Below are 21,495 nucleotides of genomic sequence, written 5' to 3' on the forward strand. Positions count from 1 at the left end.
AGCATGCGGTCAGATCATGGAGAAGCCCCAGAGGGAATTAGCTCCAAACGGCCCAATTCAAGGCCAGATTTGGCCACCGGCCAGGTGGAGAGGGTTATAGGGAGGGCTGTGATGTATTTAGGGAAAGAAACTGGCAGGGCTTCAGTATAATAGAAAAGGTGGAAATCTCAGCTGGGAACTAGACTGTTAAATCTGGAATTGGCAGAAATCCAGCCAGAGAGATCAGAGATGCAGTCATGAGGAAATCAAAGAAGGAAAACCGAAATTCATACATATGTGAGTACCCAGGAAGTCAACCCAGGGACAGGATACAACAAGACCAAGATGAGACTCTCAAACTTGAGTGAGTATCAGAATCACCCAGAGGACTCATTAACCCCCAGATTTCTGACCTAATATGTCTGGACCAGGGCCTAAGAATTTGCATTTTACCATATTCTAGGCAATGCTAATGCTGCTGGTTCCAAGGTCACATCTTGAGAACCACTGGTTTAGACTTCCTAACCCCAAGTGAAGATGAGGCTGATAATAAATATTGCCAGATTTGACTGGGGTTGCCCAGGGCCAGGCACACCTAAGCCTTCGGTTTAAACTCTTTACACCTGTACTGGAGGAAGGCCGGGGCTAACTTGAGAAGGAAGAGTCACAGTGCATTGATTAGTGGGAGGGAAATAGAATATAATAGAATAAACATTAAAGAATAGGAACATAAGTTAATGTGTGTACAAATGGACACACAAGTATAACATAGATTTGGTTCAGTCATGTGTTAGTGATACCGTCATCATACGCTTCACTTCCCTGTCATGATTTACAATGTTATCAAAGAAATCTTCAGTTCCATCATAGCTTTTAAATGATAGTGGTCCATTATTTAGACTGTATTTTTCAAAGCTTTGCTTGTTTACAGAGCAACGTCTCATTAACCAACTTTTGTGTCAGACTTTTTCCATAAAATACCAGAATGTAAGTAAATTGGAGCTTTAATAAAATGACAAGAATGGAAAGCCCAAGAAGCAGGAATGCGAATGTGATATTGAATACACTCAGACATCCTCATTTGGTATATAATATATTTATACACTTCACATTACCTTTCTTTCTTGATTTCCTTTAATTCTACATCTTTTCTTTTAAATTATTAGGTATGTACTTGAGTTAGTTTTTACCCCTATAAAATTTTCCATTTAGCCTCAAACTACCACAGTAGGATGCAGATAAAATGTTTTATATCAGGTAACAATTGATAGTATTAATATGAATTGCACTTTGATGGAAATGACTTCAAAACAGCAAGGATCCTGTGCTTAGAGAAATTCAGAATGATCTTTATATATGAAACAAATTCTTCATAAAGTCTTGTCTTAAGCACATTCAAACTTCTTGTCCTAAAGCTATTTTATTTTCCGTTAAAAAACAATAAAATATTCTTAATGCAATATTTGAAATAAATCACAGAACTTTGTTTTTCAAAATTCTAAAGAAAAAGAATAGACTCCTGCAGGATTATTTTGGAGGTTTCCATGTAAAAGAAAGAAGAATGGTTTCTTGACTAGAATCCAGATCTCCTCCTTTTTGCAGAATACATTAATATTGGTGGTGAGGAAAACCCAACCCTCAGACTCCAAGGATTAGCTTTGCTGTTAGCCAGGAAACAAAAGAGATCAAACGTATCAGGCTTTGCCCTACAGAAGCCAGTAAACAGGATTATCCACCAAATGACCACACATGTAGCTTACAAATAAAACCTCGGAGACCAACAGGGCAGAACTCTCTGGCAGTAGTAACTGTTTTGTGTTGGTAGCCCCATCCTAGGTTTAGAGTATGGCACTAACAAAGCACATGATAATGGAACCTATACCCCAGTGCAAACCTTTCCTGGGCTCCCCCCATATAGGAATGCTTCAAAATATCTCAACCACAGTACAGAAAGCTTTACACACCAGAGCAATACAGAACTTGTATTCCAGACAGCATTAGAAAGTGCCCTCAGCAAGGTGATTTCTACAGCTTCCAGATTTTGGCTGCTAACATTCCAAACAATAATAGTCAGCTTTTATTGAGTACTTAATCTGTGCCAGATACTATTTAACAAAATGCAAGTCATATAACCTCCCTGTGGCTCAGTTTTTGATGTATAAAATGGGATAATAATAGTAGCTACCTCCGAGGGTGAGTAAGTCCTGGCAAACTGGCCTAGGGTTGGGCTGTTGGGTTGCAGAGCCAGACGCCAGGCCAGGCAGCCTAAGCCCAAGGCCTGTATGCTCAAGTAGCATATTCTTCTCTGGCCCTAAATAAATTAGCTTATTCCTGATGCCTGCAATCTGCCTTGATTAACAGGTCCTCTGGGGAAAAAGAGATGTGCTTTTATAACCAAGACAGGCCTGTTAAAAACAAACACAGGAAATCTTCATCCATCATGAGTGTGTTGACTTGCTTATGCAGCACAGAAATTTCTTGGTGCAGATTTTCTCTTTGACCTAGAACAGTTAAAGGTAAACAAGGTTAAACCCTGGTCCAAAGTAGCCAAGTGAGGAAGCTTGTCTTCCTCAACTATAGGAATTTGGAATTGTAGGAATTTGTCACCTATCTCCCAACCCCATCCAGGATCCCAAGTCAGCCTTTTGTCAGCCTCTTCCACATATCACACAAAAAATTAACACACTAACCTGTGTCCCTTGCAGAGTAAATAACAGCACAATGTCTCCACTATTATTATTTTTGTTAAAATTTTAACTTATATTTTTGGTTTATGACCCATCCCATTTTATGCCATGCTAGAATGCTTTCTTTATCATTTATACCCGCTAACTATAAAATTTTTAATAACAACTATCATAGGAATACACACAGATAGGGGCGCCTGGGTGGCGCAGTCGGTTAAGCGCCCGAATTCAGCCAGGTCACGATCTCGCGGTCCGTGAGTTCGAGCCCCGCGTCGGGCTCTGGGCTGATGGCTCAGAGCCTGGAGCCTGTTTCCGATTCTGTGTCTCCCTCTCTCTTTGCCCCTTCCCCGTTCATGCTCTGTCTCTCTCTGTCCCAAAAATAAATAAACGTTGGAATACACACAGATATAATGAGAGAACTGTCCTTAGGAGCATTTTTTTAATTTTAAACAATAACAGAGTTAAATACACCTGCTCACAGACTTTCTTTATTACTGAGTTAAGAAAATGTCCATATAATATAATGGAGGAATTCAGATAATTAAGTCTCCTCAGTACCTAGTTGTGTTCTGTTGGGTTTCCTTTCTAGTATCCAAAGTCTCATGCATGTTTACCAATTTGCCTCACTGGTATACTAATGTAGTAAGTCAGTTCACATAAACTGGAGATAAGACAGTGTGGGTACCAACCTTGCCTCCTTCTCTTTTTTTTTTTTTTTTTTTTTAATTTTTTTTTTCAACGTTTATTTATTTTGGGACAGAGAGAGACAGAGCATGAATGGGGGAGGGGCAGAGAGAGAGGGAGACACACAGAATCGGAAACAGGCTCCAGGCTCTGAGCCATCAGCCCAGAGCCCGACGCGGGGCTCGAACTCAGGGACCGCGAGATCGTGAGCTGGCTGAAGTCGGACGCTTAACCGACTGCGCCACCCAGGCGCCCCCCTTGCCTCCTTCTCTTACTAGCTGTGGGATTCTGAGCAATAGAGTCAGCCTCTCTATGCCTCAATTTTATCTGTAAAAGTGGAATAAGAATACCTACCTCTGTGGATTGTTATAAGGATTAAATGATGCAGGTATAAAGAATTTAGGGCACACAGTAAGTGCTCAACAAATGTTCCTATAGCAATACCCACATGACCAACTATGAGCCTTTTACTATCCAAACATTCTTTTACTGCTTGTGGCATATGTATACACACACATACATACATATAAATATTATTAATTAATTGTATTTGTGAAAGCATAGTTTACATGGGAAACAAAAAAAAATAGTCTCTGGAGAACTTAGTTCATTTTTTAAAAAAAATTTTTAATGTTTATTTATTTTTGTGAGAGTGACACAGAGTGCAACCAGGAGAGGGGCAGAGAGAGAGGGAGACACAGAATCCAAAGCAGGCTCTAGTCTCCCAGCTGTCAGCATAGAGAACACGGGGCTCGAACTCACAAACTGTGAGATCATGACCTGGGCCGAAGATGGATGCTTAATCGACTGAGCCACCCAGGCACCCCAGGACCTTAGTTCATTTTAAGTAGTAACTAGATTAATCAATTTTGTAGGCAGCTCCTATTTATGCATTCAAAATGATAAAGAAAAATGCTCACAAAAATCATTACCATTATCCAACAGCTCAGAAAGTTTGTTTCTAGAGCATGCTTCTATTTTCTTCTTAACATAAGCTTTGCTTACAATCTTACCTGATAATTTGTACTGTCTTATCAATTTGTATAAAATTTATTATTTTACATTGATTTTTTTACTAATTTAAATATTTTATATTAATTTGTATCAATTGACAGACCTCAGAAATACCTTCCATCATGAAACATGGAAAACCAATTTACTCATTTGAATGTAGACTTATACTTTATATTTCTGACCCTTAACCCCCATTTAAAATTATGTTCTATTTTCTGTAGTTTCTTCTAAAAACTGTTCCACAACTCCAGATATTTATTGCTCAAATCAATCTAGTTTGACATATTCTATTAAAGATATTGGATAACAGTCACAACCTATTGTTGTTGATCTAAAAATATCCTAGGTTTCTAACAAGTATATGAACTAGAAGCTCCTAAATTTGCTTTCAATGCTGTCGGGGTTCTTTATAATTTTTTAGATTTTTTTAATGTTCATTTATTTTTGAGAGAGAGAGAGAGAGACAGAGCATGAGTGGGGAAAGTCAGAGAGAGAGGGAGACACAGAATCCAAAGAAGGCTCCAGGCTCTGAGTTATCAGCACAAAGCCTGAGGTGGGGCTCAAACCCACAAACCATGAGATCATGCCCTGAGCCAAAGTCAGATGCTTAACCAACTGAGCCACCCAGGCACCCCATCATCTGGGTTCTTTAATATGCTTTCTTTCTGTGTATAGAATCTTCCTGCTTCCAGAGATAACAGCTTTATCGTCACACTGCCAGCTATCCTCCATTAGACATGTGCTTGTTTATCTTTTCCAAATGCTCTTGAGAACATCAGTATCAATAAACTTCACCTATTTATTAAGTTTACCAAACAATGAACATTCTGCTCTATTGGAAAGAATTTATTAGCCTGTTATCATAAAGTATGGTCCAATAAAGTTATCTTACTTTAAGTAAGTCTGAAAAAAAAGTGATTTTAAATTTAATAGATGAATCTTGCTATTCAAAAGTCTGTGGAGGGGGTCCCAGTTCTGGTCAAGATTGAGTAATAATATTTACTCCCTCATGTGTCTTTCACTAAATGTACTAAAAGCCCTGAACAGAATGCATGTAGCAGTTATCTAAGGGCTCTTAAAAGTAAATAGTAGCAGACAGATTGAGGAAGGCAAACAGAATTCAGAGTATGTACTATCAAACCAGCAGTGGATTTCCTATTTTTTTTTTCTTCTCTGGAATATCTTGACCTAGACTCAAAAGCAGTACAAAGACCAGAATTATGCAACAAGGAAGAAGAACTGCAAGAGAAATGCTCTTTTCTGGGCACAAGGAACAGAGAAGGAGACCCCTGTGGGTCAGAAGAATGGGGGAAATCCCATGGGTTTGTTTTTGTTGTTTATTTCATTCTGTCTCACCCCAATGCCAAGCAATTCTGAAGCAGCAGTGGTGGTGATGACAGTAGCGGTTGGACAGACCCCTAAAATTCCAAATAGAAAAACTGAGGTACTGAGACCTTGGGAAGAATTCCCATTGAATTTTTTTCTCCCTTAGTCCTCTCACTGTTTGAGCTCTGATGTAGGCACAATATTATGGGGAAAATTATGGGAAACATGTAATATAGGGAAATTAAAGCCCTGTGGAAGAAATTGTAGAGTGGAGAGAGTACAAGAAAGTGTTCCAATAAAATCCTGTGTAAATTTTAGAGCTTATCTCCAAGTTGTGTATGTATATATCTGACCCTAAATAGCACACCAAAGGCTTTGAGAAATGATCTACAATGTAGAGAATCACTCAAATTCCAGACTGGACACTGGATGGCACAGATCTAGTGCCTAGCACATGCAGGACAGATCTGATTACACTGCAAAGACTTTGAAACAACTGACATTGAAAGCACCAGCAACAGAAGGCTGGTAAGGCTTGTGTCTCGGACCTAATGTGGTTCATTGACTGGTAAAACACAATATCAACATTCTCCATAGGAGAATCCTATGTCACGTAACGTATCTAGATCCAGGGTCACTTAACATAATATTCAAAACTTCCAGGATAAATCCAAAATTACTCAACATATGTAAAACAGAAAAATCATAATATCTCACAAGGGAAAAGACAATCAACAGATACTAATCCCAAGATCACACAGAATTTGGAATGAACGGATCAAGACTTTAAAGCAGCTACTCTACCAGGCTCCAGGAAGAGCAAACACAATGGAAACAAATGGAAAAATGGAAAAAAAAAAAATCAGCAGAGAAATAGAAGGTACAGGAAAGAGAGAAATGTAAACTTTAGACCTGAAAACACAATAACAAAATGAAACATTCACTGGATTGGATTAACAGCAAAATAAAGGATGACAGATGAAAGAGTCTGTGAACTTGTAGATTATTAGAAATCATCCAATTTCTACAAAAATGAGAATAAAATTTTTCACCACCAGACTTGCTCTTACAAAAAAAGCCAAAGAGATTGCTTCAGATAGAAGGGAAATTATATTAGAGGGAAACTTTGAACAATAGAAATGAAGAAAGAGCAACAAAAATGGTAAATATATCTTTAATATAATAGAAAATATTTTTCTCTTAATATATTTCAAATATACATGATTGTTATAAGAAAAATTTTAACCTTGTCTTATGGAGTTTTAAAAAAAGGGAGTGGGTAAAGGGACCTGAAAGGTGGTAAGTTTTTTATATTCTACCTCAAATAGTAAAATATTAGTTCAAAGTAGACTGTGAAAGATTTTATATTATAATTTCTAGATCAACCACTAAAAAAATCTAAACAAAGAGATACAGTAAAAAATTAAATATATGATGTGGAGTACACAACAAATTCAAATTTGAGTTGCTCCAAAGAAAGCAGGAGAACAAGAAGGAAAAAAGGAACAAACAGAAAACTAGTAATAAGATGGTAGATCTAAATCTTCACATATCAATAATTATATTCAATTTAAATGGTATGAAGACATCAATTAAAAAAAAGATCATCAAAGTAGATAAAAATTAGGCTCAACTATATGCTGATATGCTGTCTATAGGAAACACACTTTAAGTATAAAAATATAAGTAGGTTAAATATTTAAAAGTGGAAAATGTGTTAAAAAATATGTACTAGGCAAACACCAAACTACAGCTGGAGTGGTCATATTAATCTCAGACAAAATTGTCTTCAGAACAAGAAAATTTCTCAAGGATAAAGAAGACATTACAAAATGGTAAAAAAGTCAACTTACCAAGAAGATGACTATATAAAATGTGTATGCACCTAATAACATAGCCTTAAAATACATGAAGCAAAAGCAAGTACCTCCAAAAGGAAAAATAGGCAAATCCACACTTAGTTTAAAACTGCAATACTCCTCCCTAAGTAATTGGTATAACAAGTAGATAATCAACAATAAAATAGAAGAACTGAACAATACCATTAACCACTGAATTTAACTGACATTTACAGAACACTCCACCCAATAGCAGAACAATACATATTCTTTTCAAGTGCACAGCACTTGACACATGGTGCGGAGCCTGCTTGGGATTCTCTGTCTCCCTCTGTCTCTGCCCCTCTCCCTCTCGTTCTCTCTCTCTCTCTCTCTCTCTCTCTCTCTCTCTCTCTCTCTCTCTCTCTCTCAAAATAAAGAAATAAACATTAATTTAAAAAAAATAACTGGACGTTTTCAAATACTTAGAAATTAACACAATTCTAAACAATCTATGGTTCAAAGACAAAAACTCAAGGGAAATTAAAAAATATCTTGAAGTAAAGGAAAATAAAAATGCAACATACCAAAACTTGTGGGATGCAGCTAAAATAGTGCTCAAAAATAAATTTGTTGCACTAAATGCTGATATTAGAAGACAAGGAAGTTCTCAAATCAACAATTTAATCTCTCATAATTAGAAGATTAAGAGAGCAAACTAAACCCAAAGGAAGGATAATAAAAGATTTGTGCAGAAATCAAAGAAATTGATAATAGAAGAATAGAGAAAAATCAGTAACCAAAATCTGGTTCTTTGAAAAGATAAATAACATTGATAAATTTTTAGTCAGTCTAACAAAAAGAAAGAGAAAAGATGCAAATCACCAATATCAAAAACGAAAGGAGGATATCATGACAGATCTTAAAGAATATTTAGAGAATACTATGAACAACTCTATGAACATAAATTCAACAAAATAGGTGAAATGTAATAATCATTGACAACCTGCCAAAAACCATTCTGGAAGAAATACACTGATCTATCCTATATCCATTAAAGAAATAGAATTCATAGTTTAAAACCTTCTAAAAAAGAACACTACAGGCCCAGATGGTTTCACTGGCAAATTCTTCTTTGGAAGAGGATATAACACTAATTCTAAATAATCTCTTCCAAGATAGAAGAGGAAGAAACTTTTTCCAATTTATTTTAAGAGGGCAGGATTACTCAAATATCAAAGCCAGGCAATAACATCACAAGAAAGTTAAATTATAGACCAAAATCTTACATGACCATAGACGCAAAAGTTTGCAACAAAATATTAGCAAATCAAATCCAGCAATATGTGAAAAAAAAAACCTAAACATCTCAACTATATGAGATTGACCCTAGGAATGAAAAACAGATCCAAAATTCTAATGTCAGTCAATGAAACCTATCATATTAATAGGTTAAAAAAAAAACATGATCATATCAATTGATGCAGGCAAAGCATTTGGCAAAAAACAATTTTCACATGTTAAAAAAATAACAATTCCTAGACAACTATGAATAGAAGGAAACATCCTTAAACTGGTAAAGATTCATCTACAAAAACCCATAGCTAACATCATATTTAATAATGAAAGACTGAATACTTTCTTCTGAATATCAGGAATGTGTCAAGAACATCCACTCACCACTTCTATTCAACATTATATTGGTAATCCTAGTTGATGAAATAAGGCAATAAAAATCAGCAAGATTCATAAAGATTGGAAAGGAAGACATATAACCACCCAGTTGCAGACAGTATAATCATCTATGAAGAATGAAAGAATTTGCAAAAAAAAATCTTTTAGAAATAATAAATGAGTACGTATCAAGGTTCTAGGATACAAGATCAATACCCAAAAACTCTGTATATATATATATATATATATATATATATATATATATATATATATGTGTGTGTGTGTGTGTGTGTGTGTGTGTATGCATGTGTATGTGCATATATATATATATATATATATATATATATATACACATACATATATATATATGTGTGTGTGTGGGCAATTGGAAACAGAAATTTTTTAAATACTAACAATAGCTCTAAAAATTTTAAATATTTAGTAAAAAGAGCTAACAAGCCACATCCAGGATCTGTATACTGAAAACTACAAAATGCCAAGGAAAGAAATCAAGAAAGGCCTAAATAAATGGAGAGCCATACTATGTTCATGGACTGAAGGACTCAATACAGTTATGAATTCCCCATAAATTGGTCCATAAATTTAATGCAAACCTAATCAAAATTCCAGGTGACTATTTTGTAGATACAGATAAATTATTTTTGAGTTTAGAAAGAAAGGCAAAGGGACTAGAATAACTAAACCAAATTTGAAAAAGAAGAATTAAGATGTAAACTCCCACTGCTTGATTTTAAGACTTACTATAAAACTGCTGTAACCAAGTAATGTGGTATTGATGAAAGAAACAAGCAAGTCAACTACATAGAAAAACGTCCAAAAATAGACTCACACGAATATGACTCATTGATTTAGCAAAGTACAAAGGCAATTCAATGAAGTAGGGATAGTATTTTCCACACATGGTATGGGAATAATTGGGTATTTGTGGTAGGAAGAATTCTAGAATGCCTCCCAACATTTCCTGTCCCTTCTCACTCTGATGTACATGCCTTGCATAATTACTGGAACTGCAAATATGATAGATTTTATTCCTAGGCTTCGTTTATATTATATGGTACAGTTGACTTTAAAATAGGTAGATTATCTGGGGAGTGTTTACATGAGCCTTTCTACATGTACAGCATGTTCTCTGGTCACAGAAAAGGAATTCAGAGAGAACACAAGAAGGATTTGATGCACTGCTGCTGCATGAAGATGGTAGTAAGGAATGCAAGGCATGTGGGCAGCCTCTAAGTTCTGAGCATATTCCTGACAAAAAAGACGGCCATAGGCATACAACCACAAAGTACTGAATTCCACCACCACCAAGAATGAACTTGGAAGCAGAGTTTACTCCAGAGCTTCCAGACAAGAATTCAGCCCAGCTCATATGTTGATTTTAGTCTTATGATACCCGGAGCAAAAGATCCAGTCACACTGTGCCAGACATCTGATCTACAGAACTGTGAACTAATAAATAGGTGTTATTTTTGGCCTCTAAGGTTGTGGTAATTTGTTACACAGCAATAGAAACTTAATATAATATCCAAACACTAAAAAAATGAATCTTGACTTAAACTTCAAACTTTGTACAAAAATTAACTCAAAATGGACGATAGATAAAAATGTAAAATATAAAACTTCTAGAAGATGTAATAGAAAATCTTCATGACCTTGAATGAGGCAAAGGATTCTTAGCTATAATACTAACATCATGCATAAAAGAAAAAGATAAATTTGACTTCATTGAATTGAAATATATTTTGCTTTGCAAAAGACATTGTTAAGAGAATGAAAATACAAGTTACAGATTTGAAAAGAATTGCTGGTGGGACATTGCTAGAACATTACTTGGAACACTGCTGGTGGGAATGCAAAATGGTATGGCCAACTTGTAAATCACTGCAGCAGATTCTTATAAAGTTAAATATACGATCACCATATGACTCAGGATCCCCCTTCTAGACATTTGCCCTAGAGAATAAAATGGGGACAACAGCATTTGCCTCCGAAGATTAAATATGTGAACTTTAAATAACAAAATAGACGCTAATATCCTTTGAGCAGAACCTAGCACTCATTGAATAACCCTGCTTTACTCACAGCTTTTATTAAAAATGTCAGATGAATTTTAATAGCATTTTTAGCATATGTTGAAATAATCACAAAGGCTTTTCTTTTGTTTTTTTTGTGTTTGTTTTTTTTTGGGGGGGGATGAGATAACTGAGTTTCAATTCTGACTTCTGCCAATTAGCTTTTGGGGGGGGCTTTAAAGAGTTTTTTGTTTTTTGTTTTTTAATTTATATCCAAATTAGTTAGCATATAGTGCAACAATGATTTCAGGAGTAGATTCCTTACTGCCCCTTACCCATTTAGCCCATCCCCCCTTCCCAGAACCCCTCCAGTAACCCTGTTTGCCCTCCATATTTATGAGTCTCTTATGTTTTGTCCTCCTCCCTGTTTTTATGTTATTTTTGCTTCCATTCCCTTATGTTCATCTGTTTTGTCTCTTAAAGTCATCATGTGAGTGAAGTAATGTGGTATTTGTCTTTCTCTGGCTAATTTCACTTAGCATAATACCCTCTAGTTCCATCCACGTAGTTGCAAATGGCAAGATTTCATTCTTTTTGATTGCCGAGTAATACTCCATTGTATATATATACCACTTCTTTATCCATTCATCCATCGATGGACATTTGGGCTCTTTCCATACTTTGGCTATTGTTAATAGTGCTGCTATAAACATGGGGCTGCATGTGTCCCTTTGAAACAGCACACCTGTATCCCTTGGATAAATACCTAGTAGTGGCATTGCTGGGTTGTAGGGTAGTTCTATTTTTAGGTTTTTGAGGAACCTCCATACTATTTTCCAGAGTGGCTGCACCAGCTTGCATTGCCACCAACAATGCAAGAGAGATCCTCTTTCTCCTCATCCTCGCCAACATATGTTGTTGCCTGAGTTGTTAATGTTAGCCGTTCTGACAGGTGTAAGTTGGTATCTCGTTGTGGTTTTGATTTGTATTTCCCTGATGATGAGTGATGTGGAGCATTTTTTCATGTGTCGGTTGGCCATCTGGATGTCTTCTTTGGAAAAGTGTCTATTCCTGTCTTTTGCCCATTTCTTCACTGGATTATTTGTTTTTTGGGTGTTGAGTTTGAGAAGTTCTTTATAGATTTTGGATACTAACCCTTTATCTGATATGTCATTTGCAAATATCTTCTCCCATTCTGTCAGTTGCCTTTTAGTTTTGCTGATTGTTTCCTTTGCTGTGCAGAAGCTTTTTATTTTGATGAGGTCCCAGTAGTTCATTTTTGCTTTTTTCCCCTTGCCTCCAGAGACATGTTGAGTAAGAAGTTGCTGCGGCCAAGATCAAAGAGGTTTTTGCCTGCTTTCTCCTCGAGGATTTTGATGGCTTCCTGTCTTACATTGAAGTCTTTCAGACATTTTGAGTTTATTTTTGTAAGAAAGTGGTCCAGGTTCATTCTTCTGCATGTCGCTGTCCAGTTTTTCCAGCACCACTTGTTGAAGAGACTGTCTTTATTCCACTGGATATTCTTTCCTGCTGTGTTTGTGGATCCATTTCTGGCTTCTCTATTCTGTTCCATTGATCTGAGTGTCTGTTCTTGTGCCAGTACCATTCTGTCTTGATGATTACAGCTTTGTAGTATAGCTTGAAGTCTGGGATTGTCATGCCTCCAACTTTGGTTTTCTTTTTCAAGATTGCTTTGGCTATTCAGGGTCTCTTCTGGTTCCATACAAATTTTAGGATTATTTGTTCTAGCTCTGTGAAGAATGCTGGTGTTATTTTGATAGGGATTGCATTGAATATGTAGATTTCTTTGGGTAGTATTGACATTTTAACAATATTTGTTCTTCCTATCCAGGAGCAGGGAATCTTCTTCCATTTTCTTGTGTCTCCTTCAATTTCTTTCATAAGCTTTCTATAGTTTTCAGTGTATAGAATTCTCACCTCTTTGGTTAGATTTATTCCTAGGTATATTATGGTTTTTGGTGCAACTGTAAACGGGATCGATTCCTTGATTTCTCTTGCTGTCGCTTCATCTTTGGTTTATAGGAATGCAACCGATTTCTCTGCGTTGATTTTATATCCTGCAACTTTGCTGAATTCATGAATCAATTCTAGCAGTTTTTTGGTGAAATCTTTTGGGTTTTCCATACAGAGTATCATGTCATCTGTGAAGAGTGAAAGTTTGACCTCCTCCTGGCCGATTTGGATGCTTTTTATTTCTTTGTGTTGTCTGATTGCAGAGGCTAAGACGTCAAATACTATGGTGAATAACAGTGGTGAGAGTGGACATCCCTGTCTTGTTCCTGACCTTAGGGGGAGGAGTTTTTCCCCATTGAGGATGATATTAGTGTTGGGTCCTTCATATATGGCTTTTATGATCTCGAGGTAATCGCTTCTCGGCCTTTTGGCTAAGATCAAGTGTATGATCTCGAGGTATGCTCCTTCTATCCTTACTTTCTTGAGGCTTTTTATCAAGAAAGGATGGTGTATTTTGTCAAATGCTTTCTCTGCATCTATTGAGAGGATCATATGGTTCTTATCCTTTCTTTTATTGATGGGATGAATCACATTAATTCTTTTGTGGATATTGAACCAGCCCTGCATCCCAGGTATAAATCCCATTCGATTGTGGTGAATAACTTTTTTACTATATTGTTGTAGCTGGTTGGCTAATATCTTGTTGAAGATTTTTGCATCCATGGTCATAAGGGAAATTGGTCTATAGTTCTCCTTTTTAGTGGGGTCTCTGTCTGGTTTTGGAATCAGGGTAATGCTGGCTTCATAGACAGAGTTTGGAAGTTGTCCTTGCATTTCTATTTTTTGGAACAAGCTTCAAGAGAATTAGTGTTAACTCTTCCTTAAGTGTTTGGTAGAATTCCCCTGGAAAGCCATCTGACCCTGGACGCTTGTTTTTTTGGCAGATGTTTGATTACTAATTCAATTTCCTTACTGGTTATGGGTCTGTTCAAATTTTCTATTTCTTCCTGTTTCAGTTTTGGTAGTGTATGTTTCTAGGAATTTGTCCATTTCTTCCAGATTGCCCATTTTATTGGCATATAATTGCTGAGAATATTCTCTTATTATTGTTTTTATTTCTGCTGTGTTGGTTGTGATCTCTCCTCTTTCATTCTTGATTTTATTTATTTGGGTCCTTTCCTTTTTCTTTTTGATCACACTGGCTAGTGGCTTATCAATTTTGTTAATTCTTTCAAAGAACCAGCTTCTGGTTTCATTGATCTGTTCTGTGATTTTGTTTGTTTGTTTGTTTTGATAGCATTAATTTCTGCCCTAATCTTTATTATTTCCTGTCTTCTTGTGTTTTGGAGTTGTATTTGCTGTTCTTTTTCCAGCTCTTTAAGGCATAAGGTTAGGTTGTGTACCTGAGATCTTTCTTCCTTCTTTAGGAAGGCCTGGATTGCTATATACTTTCCTCTTATGACCACCTTTGCTGCATTCCAGAGGTTTTGGATTGTGGAATTATCATTTTCATTGACTTCCATATACTTTTTAATTTCCTCTTTAACTGCTTGGTTAGCTCATTCATTCTTTAGTAGGATGTTCTTCAGTCTCCAGTATTTGTTACCTTACCAAATTTTTTCTTGTGGCTGATTTCAAGTTTCATAGCGTTGTGGTATGACAATATGCACGGTATGATCTCGACCTTTTTGTACTCATTGAGGGCTGATTTGTGTCCCAGTATGTGGCCTGTTCTGGAGAACGTACCATGTGCACTGGAGAAGAATGTATATTCTGCTGCTTTAGGATGAAATGTTCTGAATATATCTGTTAAGTCCATCTGGTCCAGTGTGTCATTCAAAGCCATTGTTTCCTTGTTGATTTGTTGATTAGATGATCTGTCCATTGCTGTGAGTGGGGTGTTGAAGTCTCCCACTATTATGGTATTACTATCAATGAGTTTCTTCATGCTTGTGATTAATTGATTTATATATTTGGGTGCTTTCACATTTGGTGCATAAATGTTTCCCATTGTTAGGTCTTCTTGATGGATAGACCCCTTGATTATGATATAATGCCCTTCTGCATCTCTTGATACAGCCTTTATTTTAAAGTCTAGATTGTCTGGTATAAGTATGGCTACTCCAGCTTTCTTTTGTTGGCCGTTAGCATGATAGAGGGTTCTCCATCCCCTTATTTTCAATCTGAAGGTGTCTTTAGGTCTCAAGTGGGTCTCTTGTAAACAGCATATAGATGGATCTTGTTTTCTTATCCATTCTGTTACCCTATGTCTTTTGATTGGAGCATTGAGTCCACTGACATTTAGAGTGAGTACTGAAAGGTATGAAATCATTGCCTTAATGATTTGTGTAGAGGTGGAGTTTCTGGTGGTGTTCTCTGGTCCTTTCTAATCTTTGTTGCTTTTGGTATTTATTTGTTTGTTTGTTTAGTTAGTTATATTTTCATCTTTTCTCCCCTCAGAGAGCCCCCCCTTAAAATTTCTTGCAGGGCTGGTTCAGTGGTCACAAACTCCTTTAATTTCTGTTTGTCTGGGAAACTTTTTATCTCTCCTATTTTGAATGACAGCCTTGCTGGATAAAGAATTCTTGGCTGCATATTTTTCTGATTCAGCACATTGAATATATCCTGCCACTCCTTTCTGGCCTGCCAAGTTTCTATGCATGGGTCTGCTGCAAACCTGATCTGTCTTCCTTGTAGGTTAGGGACTTTTTTTCCCTTGCTGCTTTCATGATTCTCTCCTTGCCTGAGTATTTTGTGAATTTGACTATGATATGCCTTGTTGATGGTCAGTTTTTGTTGAACCTAATGGGGGTCCTCTGTGGTTCTTGGATTTTGATGTCTGTGTCTTTCCCCAGGTTAGGAAAGTTTTCCACTATGATTTGCCCACGTAACCCTTCTACCCCTATTTCTCTCTCTTCCGGGACCCCTATGATTCAGATATTGTTCTTTTTAACAAGTCATGATTTTTTAAATTCTTAAATCATGCTCTTTTGCCTTCATCTCCCTCTTTTTTTCTGCTTCATTATTCTCTATAAGTTTGTCCTCTATATTGCTGATTCTCTGTTCTGTCTTATCCATCCTTGCCGCCATGGCATCCATCCGTGATTGCATCTCTGTTATAGCATTTTTAATTTCATTCTGGCTATTTTTTTACTTCTTTTATCTCTGCAGAAAGGGATTCTAATCTATTTTTGACTCCAGCTAGTATTCTTATGTCGTGATTCTAAATTCTGGTTCAGACATCTTGCTTGTATCTGTGTTGGTTAAATCCCTGGCTGTTGTTTCTTGTGCTCTTTCTTTTGGAGTGAATTCCTTAGTTTTGTAATTTTGAATGGAGAAAGGGAATTAATGAGGTAGAAAAATTAAAATTAAAAAAAAATTAAAATTTAAAAAATATTAAAATGAAAAATACACACACACACACACAAAATCAAATAAACGATGCTAGATCCTAGGTGTGTTTTGGTCTGGGTGTTGAAAGTGGTTTGACAGAGGAAAGAAAGGGGGAGGGAGAAAAAAAAGGATATTGTTTGAAAATTTCAAAAAATGAATACACTGAAGTAGACTAAAATGAGGTGATGGGAATAAAATAGAATTTGAAAGAAATTATACAAAAGTAAAGAATATAGTAGAAAAAATTAAAGAAAAATATTTTTAATAAAAACTAAAACTAAAAATGAATTTTTCTGTATTCAAGAAAAAGAAAAGAAATGAAAGAGAAAAAAGAGGAAAAAAGGAAGTAAATCATTTGAAAATTTGTATAAGTGAATACACTGTCGTAGACTAAAATAAAATGATGGACATGAAATAGAATTTGAGAAAATTTACATAAAAGCAAAATATGTAGTAAAAAAATTAAATATATTTTTAATAGAAATGGAAAGTAAAAATGAAGTTTTTCTCTTTCTGCATTCAAGAAAAAGAACTAAGAAGAGAAAAAATAAAAAGGAAAAAAAGGAAATGGTTTTAAAATTTGAAAAAGTGAATACACTAAGTAGACTAAAATAAAGTGATGGAAGTATATTTGAAAAAGTTACACCAAAGTAAAAAATATAGTAAAAAATTAAATAAAAATATTTTTAATAAAAATTGAAAATAAAAATGATTTTTTTCTCTTCTGTGTTCAAGAAAAAAGAATTGAAAGAGAAAAAAAGGACAATTGAATAGATGGACTTGCTATCAGATTGAAATAGGACTGAAATTACTTCGTTTTCCCCTAAAAGTCAGGCTGTGAAGCGCTTCATAGTCCATAAACTAAGTAGGCGGTGAGATTTGTGTTCTTGAAGAGGGAGGTTGGCCCAGGTGGGCGGGACTCAGTGTAACGGCCCCGCTCTCCACTAGATGGCGCTGCTAGCCTACTGCGGTGGATTGGGGTGGTGCTTGTAGTTGTGTGTGCGCATGCGCGCATGCGCAGGAAAGGTGAAAATGGCGTCACTCATCTACCTGATCGGCAATCGCAGTTCTCCATGATCAGCAATCCTGCACCTGACCTCTGTCTTCAGGTTTCATCCACTACCCGCTTTTTCACTCTCCGTAACTAGGCCCCAGGCAGTACCTCTCTCCCGAGTCTTGCCTCAGATGCGGCTATTTTCCCTGGCCCCTTACTTTTAAAGGACTGCATCTTTGACCCGTTCTGCCCCTCTGTGGGAGGGTCTTACCGAGCAATGGCCAAATGAGCAATGGCTGAATGTCAGCTGCACCCAGGAGTTCTTGCTGGACCTTGCTGCTATCGGTGCCCCGAGACTGCAGCCAGGTGCCTGCCCGCCCCAGAAAAAGTTCGCGAGATAGTGTAGCAGCAGCTTTTCAGGGATTACGGAAAATCACAACACACATCTGGCACCAGCTTCACCCTTAAGGACCTTGTTCCAGCACCAGCAAATGTGGCCGCTTTCTGGGGTCTGCTGGGCCCAGGTTGCCTCACAGCCTCTACCAAATGTCCTTCCAGCAGTGGAACCGCTTTCCCCATGTGGCCAAGAAACTCCTGGACCCCACTCTTCCTGGGGATTCACCCTTCCTACCAGAGCACCGCCAGGTATTGAGCTGCGGAGTTGCAGACTTTGCACTCCCCTTGTTTACCGTCTTAATGGAATTTAAACCCTCTCCTTTCTCCTTTCTCCCTTTTTAGTTTAGTCCCTGCGGCTGTTTCCAATTTTCCACTTTCTCTCCAGCTGCTTTTGGGGAGGGGTGCTTTTCCCATATTCTTCCCCCCGCCACCGTCTCCGTCCTCTCTCTGCCTGCAAAAGCACCTCCCTTCCCGCAGCTTCTCTCGCTCCCCAAGTTCACCTCTCCACACCGCATAACTGCCGAATTCTGTCCAAAGTTTTTTCTTCTATTTTATTGATGTGATGAAACATATTGATAGATATTCTGATAATTAAAAATCCTTATATTCTCAGAAAAGCCGTTTTTTCTACAATTTTATATATATAATAATTACTGAAATTATAGTTTTTCTCTTTGGGGGAGAGAAGACTGTCTTTATTAGGTTTAGATATTAATAAGACTATGGTATATTCATGACATTAACTGAAGACTTTTCTATTTTTTATGGTCTAAAATAACATAAAAATGATCAAATCTTAAAAAAAAAATTTTTTTTTAATGTTTGTTTCTTTTTGAGAGAAAGAGACAGGGCATGAGCAGGGGAGGGGCAGAGAAAGAGGGAGACACAGAATCCAAAGTAGACTCCAGGCTCTGAGCTGTCAGCACAGAGCCTGATGCAAGGCTGAAAATCACAAACAGTGAGATCATGACCTGAGCCAAAGTCAGAGGCTTAAACAACTGAGCCACCCAGGCACACCAAAAATGGTCAAGTCGTTAAAGACTAGTTAGGAGTCAGCTGTAAAACCATCTGGTTCCTGGAGTCATTTTAATAGTAGGTCTGTAATCACGTTTCCAGGGTCTCCTCTGGTAATTGGTATATTCAAATGTAAAATTATCATTTTGTAGTTCAAAAATGGTAAAGTATTGGTGATTTTACATGGTTCAACGAATAGTAAAATAAGTATCCATATGTCTTTCAGCTAGTTTTACACATTAATAATTTTTCCATCTTGTTTTTTCATACTTCTCTGCATGTACATATAGATCACATATATTAAATATGCAAGTGCTTTTTATTTATTCTTTTATTTTTTCACTGAATCGGATGTAAGGACAGCCATCACACACCTCTTACCCAAATACTGAAGCATACATCTTTGACATTCTCTTAACCAAAATACCATTACTATGCTTAAAAATACTTATTAAAAAAAACAATGAATAGTTTTTATCATGTCAATATATATTCAGATATCCCCAGTTATTGCAAGAAAATAAATACTGCATAGATATTTTTAAATTCAAGATCCAATCAAAGTTATACACTGCATTTGGTTAAAAAAAATTTTTGTAGTTTCTTTAAATCAGCTTCTTTTTTATTTTTCATGACATTGATTTTTAGAAGAAACCAGGTCAATTGTTATGTACACTATTCCACATTCTGGACTTGTTTGTTTCTACATAGCATCAGTTAATGTATTTTTCTCTCTGCTACATTTACTGTAAACTGGAAATTATGTTCAGGCCTGAAATTCAGGTTGAACATTTTTGGCAAGAATATTCATGGATGACGTTATATGCTCAATAGTGTGTATTTCATGTCAGCAGACATATAAGGTCAGACTGTCCCACTATTGATGATACCAAGTTTGTTCATATGGTTATGGTGGTAACGTCTACTGTAAAGGTACAGTTTTACCTTGGTAACTAGTTTTTAACCTATGGGGTAATACTTGACCACTGTGTGAATATCTTGTTTCCAGCAATCTTTTACCTACTGTTTTTAACATCTGTCAATGATCCTTGCCCGAATCAGTGATTATATTTGAGGTGATTCAGTTTTTGTTTCTCTTTGATAGATAATTTTTTGAAAGTTTCTTAGTTTACCCAACAATTACAATTTTTGGTTACCTTTTTATTATTTATTCCTAATTTATCAAATTATGAGGCTGTGAACTGTAGTGATTCTACTTTTGAAATATAAGATTTTCTTTGTGATCAAGTACATAACTGATCAGGGTGTATGTTCCATGGACATGAAAAAAATGTATATTTGCTACTTTTGAGGAAAAAATTTATGTGTGTGTGTGTGTATTAACTTGAGTTTATTGATTATGTTACTCAAATTCTCTATATCCTTACCTATACTTTTAATAGATGTCATATTCCAAATAAGGTACGTTAGATTTCCCAGTATAATTTTGTGTGTCTATTAAATTGAGTTTATTGATTATGTTGCTCAAATTCTCTATAATCTTACCTATATTTTTACTAGATGTCAGATTCTAAATAAGGTAAATTAGATTTCCCACTATAATTTTATTTGTAATCAAGGTCTTGCATTCTTATTTTCTCTAGTCTTTTATGTGTATCTTATGTGTGTGATATATCATTTTATGACAGTTAAAAAATCTTCAAATTGTCTGCTATATTTTTCTCATCCCAGAATTAAAACTTAAAATCCTCATATTCTTCTTAACATGTTCATGCTCCTTTTCTTTCTTCTAGTCCTGGTAATGTAGAATCCTAAAATAAAGAGTGAAAGCAATATATAAAAGTCATTTTTATAAGCACTGAACAGTGGGACTTCCTCTCTTTCCCCCATTTTATTTTGGTTATAAGTGAGCAGTGAGCTAGTGTTGCTTGAAATAGATTTCCATGTTTTAATCAACATAATTTAATTCCCCGGGGTCCTTAACTTCTCTTCAGAAAATAAAGTCTTAGTTTTTTTTTTAATCTATTATAATCTTTTACCTGCTAGTATGCATTTTAAACCTTAATGAAATGGTTTAAGAAAAATTACTGTGTACAATCCAGAGTTGCAATAAAACTCCCATTTTGCATCCACCCTAAAGATCAGTTGCATAGCCAAAATATGGGATTTTAGCTGGAGATTTTAAAAATAATTGCCAGATTGTATCATACAGAATCACTCTGAAGAAATTGCTTAAGACAGGGAATTGCCCATTAGAGGCAAAATATGCTTTAATGCAGGTTTCATTGTACTGAGTACAAGGAATGTTTGGAAAAACATTAGCTTTTTTTTTTTTTTTTAGTGGGTAGAGTGTTCCACCCAACCTAGTGCTGGGTTTGTAAAGTAAATTATAATTGGCCTGTAGTGAGGCAGCACCCATATTTGGAGATGATGGTACAAAAGCATCTCAACAGCTGGCTTTTCAGTGACACTGGCTACTTTTTTCTTATATTTTCCAAGCTTCAATTTGTACATTAAGGGTCACCTGATGTCCCCTTGAGCCTCTTTAT

General features: G+C 36.1%; 1 protein-coding gene and 1 pseudogene across 13 annotated transcripts in view; both read left to right on the forward strand.

Moving 5' to 3' along the window:
* SLC9A9 (solute carrier family 9 member A9) overlaps positions 1 to 21,495 on the forward strand; it is a 693,980-nt gene that overhangs the window by 491,457 nt on the left and 181,028 nt on the right. The gene's annotated exons all lie outside the window — the stretch shown is intronic.
* On the forward strand, positions 13,600 to 13,809 carry LOC111556488 (annotated as a pseudogene).

The sequence above is a fragment of the Felis catus genome, chromosome C2 (genome assembly GCF_018350175.1).
Source record: "Felis catus isolate Fca126 chromosome C2, F.catus_Fca126_mat1.0, whole genome shotgun sequence".
Taxonomy (NCBI): domain Eukaryota; kingdom Metazoa; phylum Chordata; class Mammalia; order Carnivora; family Felidae; genus Felis; species Felis catus.